Source organism: Cylas formicarius, unplaced genomic scaffold (genome assembly GCF_029955315.1).
Source record: "Cylas formicarius isolate icCylForm1 unplaced genomic scaffold, icCylForm1.1 PGA_scaffold_140__1_contigs__length_30216, whole genome shotgun sequence".
Taxonomy (NCBI): Eukaryota; Metazoa; Arthropoda; class Insecta; order Coleoptera; family Brentidae; genus Cylas; species Cylas formicarius.
In genome coordinates this window covers 7,501-17,500 of record NW_026844229.1, presented here as the reverse complement: position 1 = coordinate 17,500, position 10,000 = coordinate 7,501, and the positions used below count along the sequence as shown (strand labels likewise).

Here is a 10,000-nt window from a genome sequence, read left to right as displayed (position 1 = left end):
ACGAAATTTTCGAAACGGTTCTTATCAGAACCACAAAAAAAATCGCTATCGAATTCGTAACTATCTTCAAAGGCAAACTCGAATCCCGGGCGTCTCGGGGGTAAATAGAAAACGATTTCTTTAAAAAATATATATAAGTATAAATTTATTAAAAAATCTCGAAAAGGACTTCTCTTTTTCTTCTTTTTTCTCTTTTCCATTTCGTTCTCCCTACGACAAACTTATTCTAACTTATCCGCCGGCGAATTTTAAACTGCATCTCGTTTAACAACGAAGCGTAGTCGATTCCGACGACGATCACGCAAACATTAAGAGAAATATCCCCGCGAACGTATTTATATGAGAAGAAAGTCCGTTGACAAGCTCCTCCCACCGAAAAGCGAACAGGGGGCGGAGCTTGTTGACCGACTCCGTCGCGATATAAATACGTTCGCCGGGGTTTTTTCTCATTTCGATCGCGAAGACCGCTTTTCTTTGTGAATAATAATGCCTTCGAAAACCGGTGGAAAAGCCGCCGCGAAAAAGCAGAAGAACGAAAGCCGTCACCAAATATACCAGAGGTCGAAATAAAAACTCGTCCGGTTTTACAAAGCAACGGGGAGTGGGGGGGGTTCTTTTCAGAACCACTAATAATTTTTTTTAAAGACGTCGTTAGTTGCGAAAAAAAAAAAATCCAACCGGGCCGTTCTCAAATAATTAATAAATGAAAAAGTTTTATTTTTTATTTTCAATTTTTAACGAAATCTTAAAGGAAAATGATTTGTGGTTCTTAAAAGAACCGGTTTGTTGTTAATAATAATAAAAGAGATTATTATTAATCTTAAGCTCTCTCTCCCCTGATACGCCTCGCCAATTGAATATCTTTCGGCATGATCGTTACTCGTTTGGCATGAATGGCGCACAAATTTGTATCTTCGAAAAGACCGACGAGATAAGCTTCGCTCGCTTCTTGCAACGCCATTACCGCGGAACTTTGGAAACGCAGATCCGTTTTAAAGTCTTGAGCGATTTCTCTGACCAGTCGTTGGAACGGTAATTTTCGGATCAATAGTTCGGTGCTCTTTTGATAACGTCTAATTTCTCTCAAAGCCACGGTGCCCGGTCTGTAGCGATGAGGTTTTTTAACTCCTCCGGTTGCCGGTGCACTTTTTCTCGCCGCTTTGGTCGCCAACTGCTTTCGGGGCGCTTTTCCTCCGGTCGATTTACGAGCGGTCTGCTTGGTTCTGGCCATGATAATAAAACACGTTCGCGGACGTACTAGAACACCAAATCACTAACACTCGTCGACAGATAATGGCCGCACGAACGTCCGTCCGTTTAATTTGTACCCGAGCGTTTTCTCTTCTCATTGGTCCAATCGACCTTTTTGGGCGTGGCGAATTCCGACTCGACAAAACCGAAGCGCCGGACCGTTTTCGGTCAGTTGATCGTGGCACTTCGGACGGTTTTGTTTGTTATATATCGATCAGAGAACTCGGCTCGTATTAAAAATGACCGGTAGAGGGAAAGGCGGCAAAGGTTTGGGAAAAGGTGGTGCAAAGCGACATCGCAAAGTGTTGAGGGATAACATTCAGGGAATAACCAAGCCGGCCATTAGAAGATTGGCCCGTCGCGGAGGCGTGAAACGAATTTCCGGATTGATTTACGAAGAAACTCGTGGCGTTTTAAAGGTGTTTTTGGAAAACGTCATCAGAGACGCGGTAACCTATACGGAGCACGCCAAAAGAAAAACGGTAACGGCAATGGACGTGGTGTACGCCCTAAAAAGACAAGGTAGAACTCTTTACGGATTTGGTGGCTAAATTTTTCGTCGATCTTGCGGAAACACAAAAAAAAAAAAAAAAGGTTCTTTTCAGAACCACAAAATACGTTCCAAAGATTATTCGTTATTTCGAGTATAATGCCCAACAAACCATTATCGAGTCGAGGTAAGTTTTGAATTTTTAATTTCTCCCCGTGTTAGTGTGATTATTAAATCTGTGAAATAAAGGAAACGAAATCTCAAATAGAAAAGTATTTGTGGTCCTTACAAGAACCGTCTTCCTTCCCGGCGAAAACTTTATTTAGCTTTGTTGTCGGTTTTCTTAGGCAACAGAACCACCTAGCGATCTTAACTTCGGATAATAATTTGTTCAATTCCTGGGATCGGCAATTGTAAATGTCGAGGTATTATACCGGTTTTCTTATAGTCCGAAAGAGAAAACGTAAAAAGAAGGAACGTTTCTTTTTTTTTTTTTTTTTAATAATCTGTTAAATAAACGAAACGAAATCTCAAATAGAAAAGTATTTGTGGTCCTTAGAAGGACCGTTTTCCCATCGTCTTCCCTCGCCGCAATTTTTATTTTGCTTTGTTGTCGGTTTTCTTGGGCAAAAGAACCGCTTGAATGTTCGGCAAAACACCTCCCTGAGCGATCGTTACTCCCGATAATAATTTGTTCAATTCCTCGTCGTTTCGGATCGCCAGTTGTAAATGTCGCGGAATGATTCTGGTTTTCTTATTGTCCCTCGCCGCGTTACCGGCCAATTCCAAAACTTCGGCGGCCAAATATTCCATTACGGCCGCCAAATATACCGGAGCTCCGGCGCCGACCCTCTCCGCATAGTTTCCTTTCCGAAGTAATCGGTGAATTCTACCTACCGGAAACTGTAAACCGGCCCTGCTAGAACGAGACTTCGCTTTCCCTTTGACTTTGCCTCCTTTTCCGCGTCCCGACATCGTTATTACCGTTAATAGTACACGCACGAACGTTAACAGCACAATGACGCTCTCGCAGACCGTGGGCGCGCTATTTATAGGACATGGGCATGGACCAATGGGATTAGCGCTTCGGCGAACGATGCCCGGGGGCGGAGCTTGTCGGCCGACTCGGTTCTCAAATAAATAGCTGCGGCCCGGTGTGGGCCTTGTCAGTCCGTTACTTTGCGCGCGTCTAATCGATTGTAGAAAATGCCACCGAAAGTAAGCGGTAAAGCGGCGAAAAAAGCCGGCAAGGCTCAAAAAAATATTTCGAAGAGTGATAAGAAAAAGAAACGCAGGAGGAAGGAGAGTTACGCAATTTACATTTACAAAGTGTTGAAGCAAGTTCATCCGGATACTGGCATTTCGAGCAAAGCCATGTCCATTATGAATTCGTTCGTAAACGACATTTTCGAAAGGATTGCCGCCGAAGCTTCTCGTTTGGCTCACTATAATAAGCGATCCACTATTACTAGCAGAGAGATTCAAACGGCCGTGAGATTGTTGTTGCCCGGAGAGTTGGCCAAGCACGCCGTCAGTGAAGGGACCAAAGCCGTCACAAAATACACCAGTTCTAAATAAATGAGCGTCGACTTGGAGAGTGTAAATTCACCAAAAACGGTTCTTTTCAGAACCACAATTTTTATATATTAATCAATTCGTTTATTCATATCTTTCTTTCTTATTTTTTTTTTTTTCGAATCATAGTTAGATAAAAGTGCTTATCGTCGAAATAAATGGCAGGAACCCGGTTTCGCGTTTATTTCGATTGACGTTTTTGGTTAGCAAAATTGAATTTTCCTATTTTTTTATTTAATTAGGTCAGTTCGTGTTGAACGTAGTTTTGATTACTTTTTATTTGAGTGTGCTTAATTTTGTTTGTGTTTGTTTAGTTTTTGCGAATTGTGGTTCGTTTTGGTGAAGTTTTGCATGTTTTTTTTTTTGGTTTGGTTGATTTGGGTTTGTTACACGGTTAATTTTGGTTTCTTTTGCTGAATTTTCGCTAGTTTTGGTTACTTTGGTTTATTATTTCCAGTTTCGGCCGCTATTGGTTAGTTAGGATTATCGTTAGTTTTGGGTTTGTTTAGGATAATTTTGGCTTGTTTTTGTTAATTTTGACTACTTTTGCTTAATTTTGCTTAGTTTTGGTTACTTTGGTTTATTATTTCCAGTTTCGGCCGCTATTAGTTAGTTAGGGTTCATTTCGGTTAGTTTTTGTGAACGTTTCCTATTTTTGCTTAATTATCGTTAGTTTTGGTTTGTTTAGGATAAGTTTGGCTTGTTTTTGTTAATTTTGACTACTTTTGCTTAATTTTGCTTAGTTTTGTTTACTTTGGTTTATTATTTCCAGTTTCGGCCGCTATTAGTTAGTTATGGTTCGTTTCGGTTAGTTTTTGTGAACGTTTCCTATTTTTGCTTAATTATCGTTAGTTTTGGTTTGTTCAGGATAAGTTTGGCTTGTTTTTGTTAATTTTGACTACTTTTGCTTAATTTTGCTTAGTTTTGGATAATTTGGTTTGTTTTGCCGAACTTTGGCCAATTTTGGTTTGTTATGATTAATTTTGCTTAGTTGTGGTTATTTTTGTTCCTTTTGGTTAGTTTTGTTTAATTTTGGTTATATTCGGTTAATTTTGGTTAGTTTTGCTTATTTTTGCTTTGTTTCGGTTAGTTTTGCTTATTTTTCTCTGCTCGCGGCTAGCGGCAAAAACCTTTTATGGGAGTATATGTTAAAATGAATAAAATAAAAAAAAAAAAACAAAACTCTCTTCCCGCTGGTCCGCAATATTAAAGAAGACGGACTTATAAATGTTTAATAATGAATTTATTAAATCGCGAGAAAAAAAAATGCAAACACCCGAAATTAAAAATGATGGAGAGTATCGTCCGACAAAATCCGGGGACGGCGATTTATTTTTAAGTCGGAACCGGAACCGGCGGTCAGTTAACAAAAGTAAGTAAAGAAAAAAAAATATTTGAAAAAGTGCCCGCTTTAACCAAATCGAACGTAACCACGAGCGAAAGTTTCGCTCCGAACTTTATTTGCCCGCCGCAGCCGATATTCGGGTTTTCACGTGAAACGTTCGGAAGACTAAGGAATGGTCCGTTACCTATAATAGGTGAGATGGTCTCGAGCGCGACCGCCGCGTCGTGCGTATAGACACTTCTCCCTTCGCAGAGCAAAATGCTTTTTCGATCGTTAGATCGCCTTCGAGTCGACCGTTTGGCGCGATTAATTGGCTCGCTTAACATTTTCGTATCGTGGGTTCAATTTTTTAAGAAAAATTGGTTTCCTTCATCGGTACGGGAACGTAGACCGTTTTTCGTTTGCCATCGGCCCGTCTTCGTAGCAGCGATTGCTCGAGCGTTCGAAAACATTTTAAGGCTCCGCACCTTATACAGCTAGATCGCGAACTTAGCGGGTGTTTTAAAGTAAGATTTGGCACTTCGTGGTTCGAAAGCGGTCGCCCTATAATATTTTTCTTCCGAAAAATTTGCGATAACTCTCATCTAACCGAGCGAGTTTATATGCGAATCCGGAACGTTTCTTTCGAGAAATCTCGTGTCGCTTTCAATCTAGCGAAGAGTGATCGAGAGAATGTCCGAAAATTTCCGTCGATCGACGTTCGTTGCCCGAGGCACATCGGTTCGACGCGCGCCGCATTTTAAAGCTTATTATGCGCGCGCGAGTCGGATTGTTTGATCGCGCACTCACGTCGTCTCGATATTTATTACCAACAAAAAAAAATTGGACGGATCGCGTCCGAATAATAATAATAACGAGTGTGGCGTCGGGAACGGTTCATTTCCGTACTCGCACGCTATCACCGCCACACAAAGTGGTCGCGTCTGTTTCTATTTAAAAATAAAATAAACGCGTTTCGCGCGCGTAATTATTATTTTTAAAAAAGAGACTGTTTGTTGTCGTACCGCGCCCGATCGTCGTCATCCGTGGCGGCGGCGGCGGCGGCGCGCTCGACACGTAGAACAGCTCCCTGGTTGATCCTGCCAGTAGTCATATGCTTGTCTCAAAGATTAAGCCATGCATGTTTCAGTACAAGCCAAATTAAGGTGAAACCGCGAAAGGCTCATTAAATCAGTTATGGTTCCTTAGATCGTACCCACAATTACTTGGATAACTGTGGTAATTCTAGAGCTAATACATGCAAACAGAGGTCCGACCGGAGACGGAAGGAGTGCTTTTATTAGATCAAAACCAATCGGTGGCGGGTTCGCGCCCGACATCGTTCAACTTGGTGACTCTGAATAACTTTACGCTGATCGCACGGTCTCGCACCGGCGACGCATCTTTCAAATGTCTGCCTTATCAACTGTCGATGGTAGGTTCTGCGCCTACCATGGTCGTAACGGGTAACGGGAATCAGGGTTCGATTCCGGAGAGGGAGCCTGAGAAACGGCTACCATATCCAAGGAGGGCAGCAGGCGCGCAAATTACCCACTCCCGGCACGGGGAGGTAGTGACGAAAATAACGATACGGGACTCATCCGAGGCCCCGTAATCGGAATGAGTACACTCTAAACCCTTTAACGAGGATCAATTGGAGGGCAAGTCTGGTGCCAGCAGCCGCGGTAATTCCAGCTCCAATAGCGTATATTAAAGTTGTTGCGGTTAAAAAGCTCGTAGTCGAATTTGTGTCTCGCGCCGCCGGTTCATCGTCCGCGGTGTTAACTGGCGTGCCGCGAGACGTCCTGCCGGTGGACTTAGCCCGTTCACGCGGGCGGTCCAACTCAATCCTGCCGCGGTGCTCTTCATTGAGTGTCGAGGTGGGCCGGCACGTTTACTTTGAACAAATTAGAGTGCTTAAAGCAGGCTAAAACTTCGCCTGAATACTGTTGTGCATGGAATAATGGAATAGGACCTCGGTTCTATTTTGTTGGTTTTCGGAACCCCGAGGTAATGATTAATAGGAACGGATGGGGGGCATTCGTATTGCGACGTTAGAGGTGAAATTCTTGGATCGTCGCAAGACGGACAGAAGCGAAAGCATTTGCCAAAAACGTTTTCATTGATCAAGAACGAAAGTTAGAGGTTCGAAGGCGATCAGATACCGCCCTAGTTCTAACTGTAAAACTATGCCAGCTAGCGATCCGCCGACGTTCCTCCGATGACTCGGCGGGCAGCTTCCGGGAAACCAAAGCTTTTGGGTTCCGGGGGAAGTATGGTTGCCAAAGCTGAAACTTAAAGGAATTGACGGAAGGGCACCACCAGGAGTGGAGCCTGCGGCTTAATTTGACTCAACACGGGAAACCTCACCAGGCCCGGACACCGGAAGGATTGACAGATTGAGAGCTCTTTCTTGATTCGGTGGGTGGTGGTGCATGGCCGTTCTTAGTTGGTGGAGCGATTTGTCTGGTTAATTCCGATAACGAACGAGACTCTAGCCTGCTAACTAGGCGTATTTAGACATCTCAAAGGCCGGCCGGCTCGGGGTTCGCCCCGTTGTCGCGCGCGGTTTTTACTGTCTGCGTACAAACAATTCTTCTTAGAGGGGACAGGCGGCTTCTAGCCGCACGAGATTGAGCAATAACAGGTCTGTGATGCCCTTAGATGTTCTGGGCCGCACGCGCGCTACACTGAAGGAATCAGCGTGTCCTCCCTGGCCGAGAGGCCCGGGTAACCCGCTGAACCTCCTTCGTGCTAGGGATTGGGGCTTGCAATTGTTCCCCATGAACGAGGAATTCCCAGTAAGCGCGAGTCATAAGCTCGCGTTGATTACGTCCCTGCCCTTTGTACACACCGCCCGTCGCTACTACCGATTGAATGATTTAGTGAGGTCTTCGGACCGATACGCCGATGGCGTTTCGGCGTCGTCGATGTGTCCGGGAAGTTGACCAAACTTGATCATTTAGAGGAAGTAAAAGTCGTAACAAGGTTTCCGTAGGTGAACCTGCGGAAGGATCATTAAAGTGATAATAAAAATTACACAGTTTGTCTTTATTTAGTCGAACGAATTTTTGTCGCTGACGCTCGGTCGAAAATATCTCGCGTCGATCTTTAAGTCGGCCGCGATTAAATTCGACGACTACGACGACCACTCGACCACCGTAAAAAAGGGGAGAGAGGAGTAGGAGTAGGAGGAGCGCCGACAAAATTCCGGGTACCTAGACGGAACTCGAAGCGCGAAACCTAGTTTCGCGCTCGCCGTCGACAAGGTGTCAAACGATATTCGCCCGGAGCACCGAAAAGTACTTACACCCACCCGCGACCCGCGAGGAGGTGTGTATATAAACTTTAAACCGGCGCGGGTCGTCCGAACGCGAACGCGCGCGCGCCTACCGTCTGAATAATAAAGAACAAAGGGCGCGCGGCGAAGTGTTCCGTCGGATAGACCGGCCCGAAATCGAACTTTTTTTTTTTTTTACGTCGAAAGGTATATACCTCGCCTTCCGTAAAAAAAATGTATGTGTCGATAACAACGGCCGACGACTCTTTTTCGGAGACGAAAAGCGTTAAACCGATCGAAAAAAGATTACCCTAAACGGTGGATCACTTGGCTCGTGGGTCGATGAAGAACGCAGCTAATTGCGCGTCAACTTGTGAACTGCAGGACACATGAACATCGACATTTCGAACGCACATTGCGGTCCTCGGATTCTGTTCCCGGACCACTCCTGGCTGAGGGTCGTATCCAATTTAAAGACTGCTCGGTTTTTTCGCCCCGCGAGGCGCGAGAAACGTCGGAGCGAGTTGGACGTGTAGCGCGGGAAGGAGTGAGGAGCAACAGCACGTTCGCGCTTAGCGCGCGATCTCTCTCCTACCCGGTCTCGCGACGTTTTAAAACGCGAAAGCGAAACTCCGGCGTTCTAAGGAACGCGACCGAGTTTGCGAACGACGTCGATTTTCGACGCACCGGTTCGTCGCGTCGCGCTCGCTTAAAAGCGCGAGAGACGAGCGTAATTAAAACCGCCCGCGTATGTCGCAGGTCCGCGCAAAATTGACGATCGTCGTGTCCGTTATTTTCTCGATAAGAAGAAAAGGTGTCCGACGTCTGATCGTTTGCGGCCGCGTAACGAGTGGTGGATATAGCGGTTTTAAATATAAACGCTGAACCGTTTCGAAATTCACGTCTACGTTTTATATATATATTTATATATATATATATATATATATATATATAATGATTTTATCGATCGACCTCAGAGCAGGTGAGACTACCCGCCGAATTTAAGCATATTAATAAGCGGAGGAAAAGAAACTAATTAGGATTCCCTCAGTAGCTGCGAGCGAACAGGGAAGAGCCCAGCACCGAATCCCGCGGCCGATACCGGGCGCCGGGAAATGTGGTGTTAGGGAGGTTCCGTTATCCCGAGATCGTCCGGCGCGTCCAAGTCCTTCTTGAACGGGGCCACAGCCCATAGAGGGTGCCAGGCCCGTAGCGACCGCCGTCGATCGCGGGAGGGATCTCCTCAGAGTCGGGTTGCTTGAGAGTGCAGCCCTAAGCGGGTGGTAAACTCCATCTAAGGCTAAATATGACCACGAGACCGATAGCGAACAAGTACCGTGAGGGAAAGTTGAAAAGCACTTTGAAGAGAGAGTTCAATAGTACGTGAAACCGTTTAGGGGTAAACCTGAGAAACCCGAAAGGTCGAAGGGAGAAATTCATTCGCGTTTCGGAGTCGGCGCGAGACGTTCGCGCGACGGGGAGGACGGTTACCCGTTACCTTTTCCGCGCCTTACGTTTTTCGACCCGGCATCGAACGCGTGCACTTTTCTCCTGGTAGGACGTCGCGATCCGTCGGGCGTCGGTCTAAGGTCCGCGGCGGAGCCCGCGCGGTTTTCTCGAATCGCGCGGACCCGCGGTATCCTGACCGACTCGCTCGACGGTACGAGAAAGGTCACGGGTCGCTTTAAAAGCGTTCGACTCGCGGCAAGCGCTCCGGATACTAGTCGGCTATCGGACCCGGTGCCGGTACCGACCTCCGGTGACTGTTGGCCTCGAAGTTCTCGAACCGACCCTCGCTCGTAAAAAAGCGTGACCGATCTGCGACGCTATAGCTTTGGGTACTTTCAGGACCCGTCTTGAAACACGGACCAAGGAGTCTAGCATGTGCGCGAGTCATTGGGATTCGCTAAACCTAAAGGCGTAATGAAAGTAAAGGTTCGTCTCGCGCGAACCGAGGGAGGATGGGCGATTCGCCTTTAAAGCGGTCGCCTCGCACTCCCGGGGCGTCTCGTTCTCATCGCGAGAAGAGGCGCACCAAGAGCGTACACGCTGGGACCCGAAAGATGGTGAACTATGCCTG

General features: G+C 46.1%; 3 non-coding genes across 3 annotated transcripts in view; all 3 read left to right on the top strand.

Annotated features, from left to right (window-relative positions):
* The first annotated feature begins 5,727 nt into the window (after positions 1 to 5,727).
* On the top strand, positions 5,728 to 7,661 carry LOC132695901 (small subunit ribosomal RNA). Its single transcript, XR_009617907.1, has one exon. It is a non-coding gene; the product is annotated as a small subunit ribosomal RNA (ribosomal RNA).
* Positions 7,662 to 8,227: 566 nt separating this feature from the next.
* LOC132695900 (5.8S ribosomal RNA) lies at positions 8,228 to 8,382 on the top strand. Its single transcript, XR_009617906.1, has one exon. It is a non-coding gene; the product is annotated as a 5.8S ribosomal RNA (ribosomal RNA).
* Positions 8,383 to 8,888: 506 nt separating this feature from the next.
* The window catches only part of LOC132695902 (large subunit ribosomal RNA), a 4,073-nt gene continuing 2,961 nt past the window's right edge, over positions 8,889 to 10,000 (top strand). Inside the window, exon 1 of the ribosomal RNA XR_009617908.1 lies at positions 8,889 to 10,000. This exon is cut by the window's right edge and continues 2,961 nt beyond it. This is a non-coding gene — a ribosomal RNA (large subunit ribosomal RNA).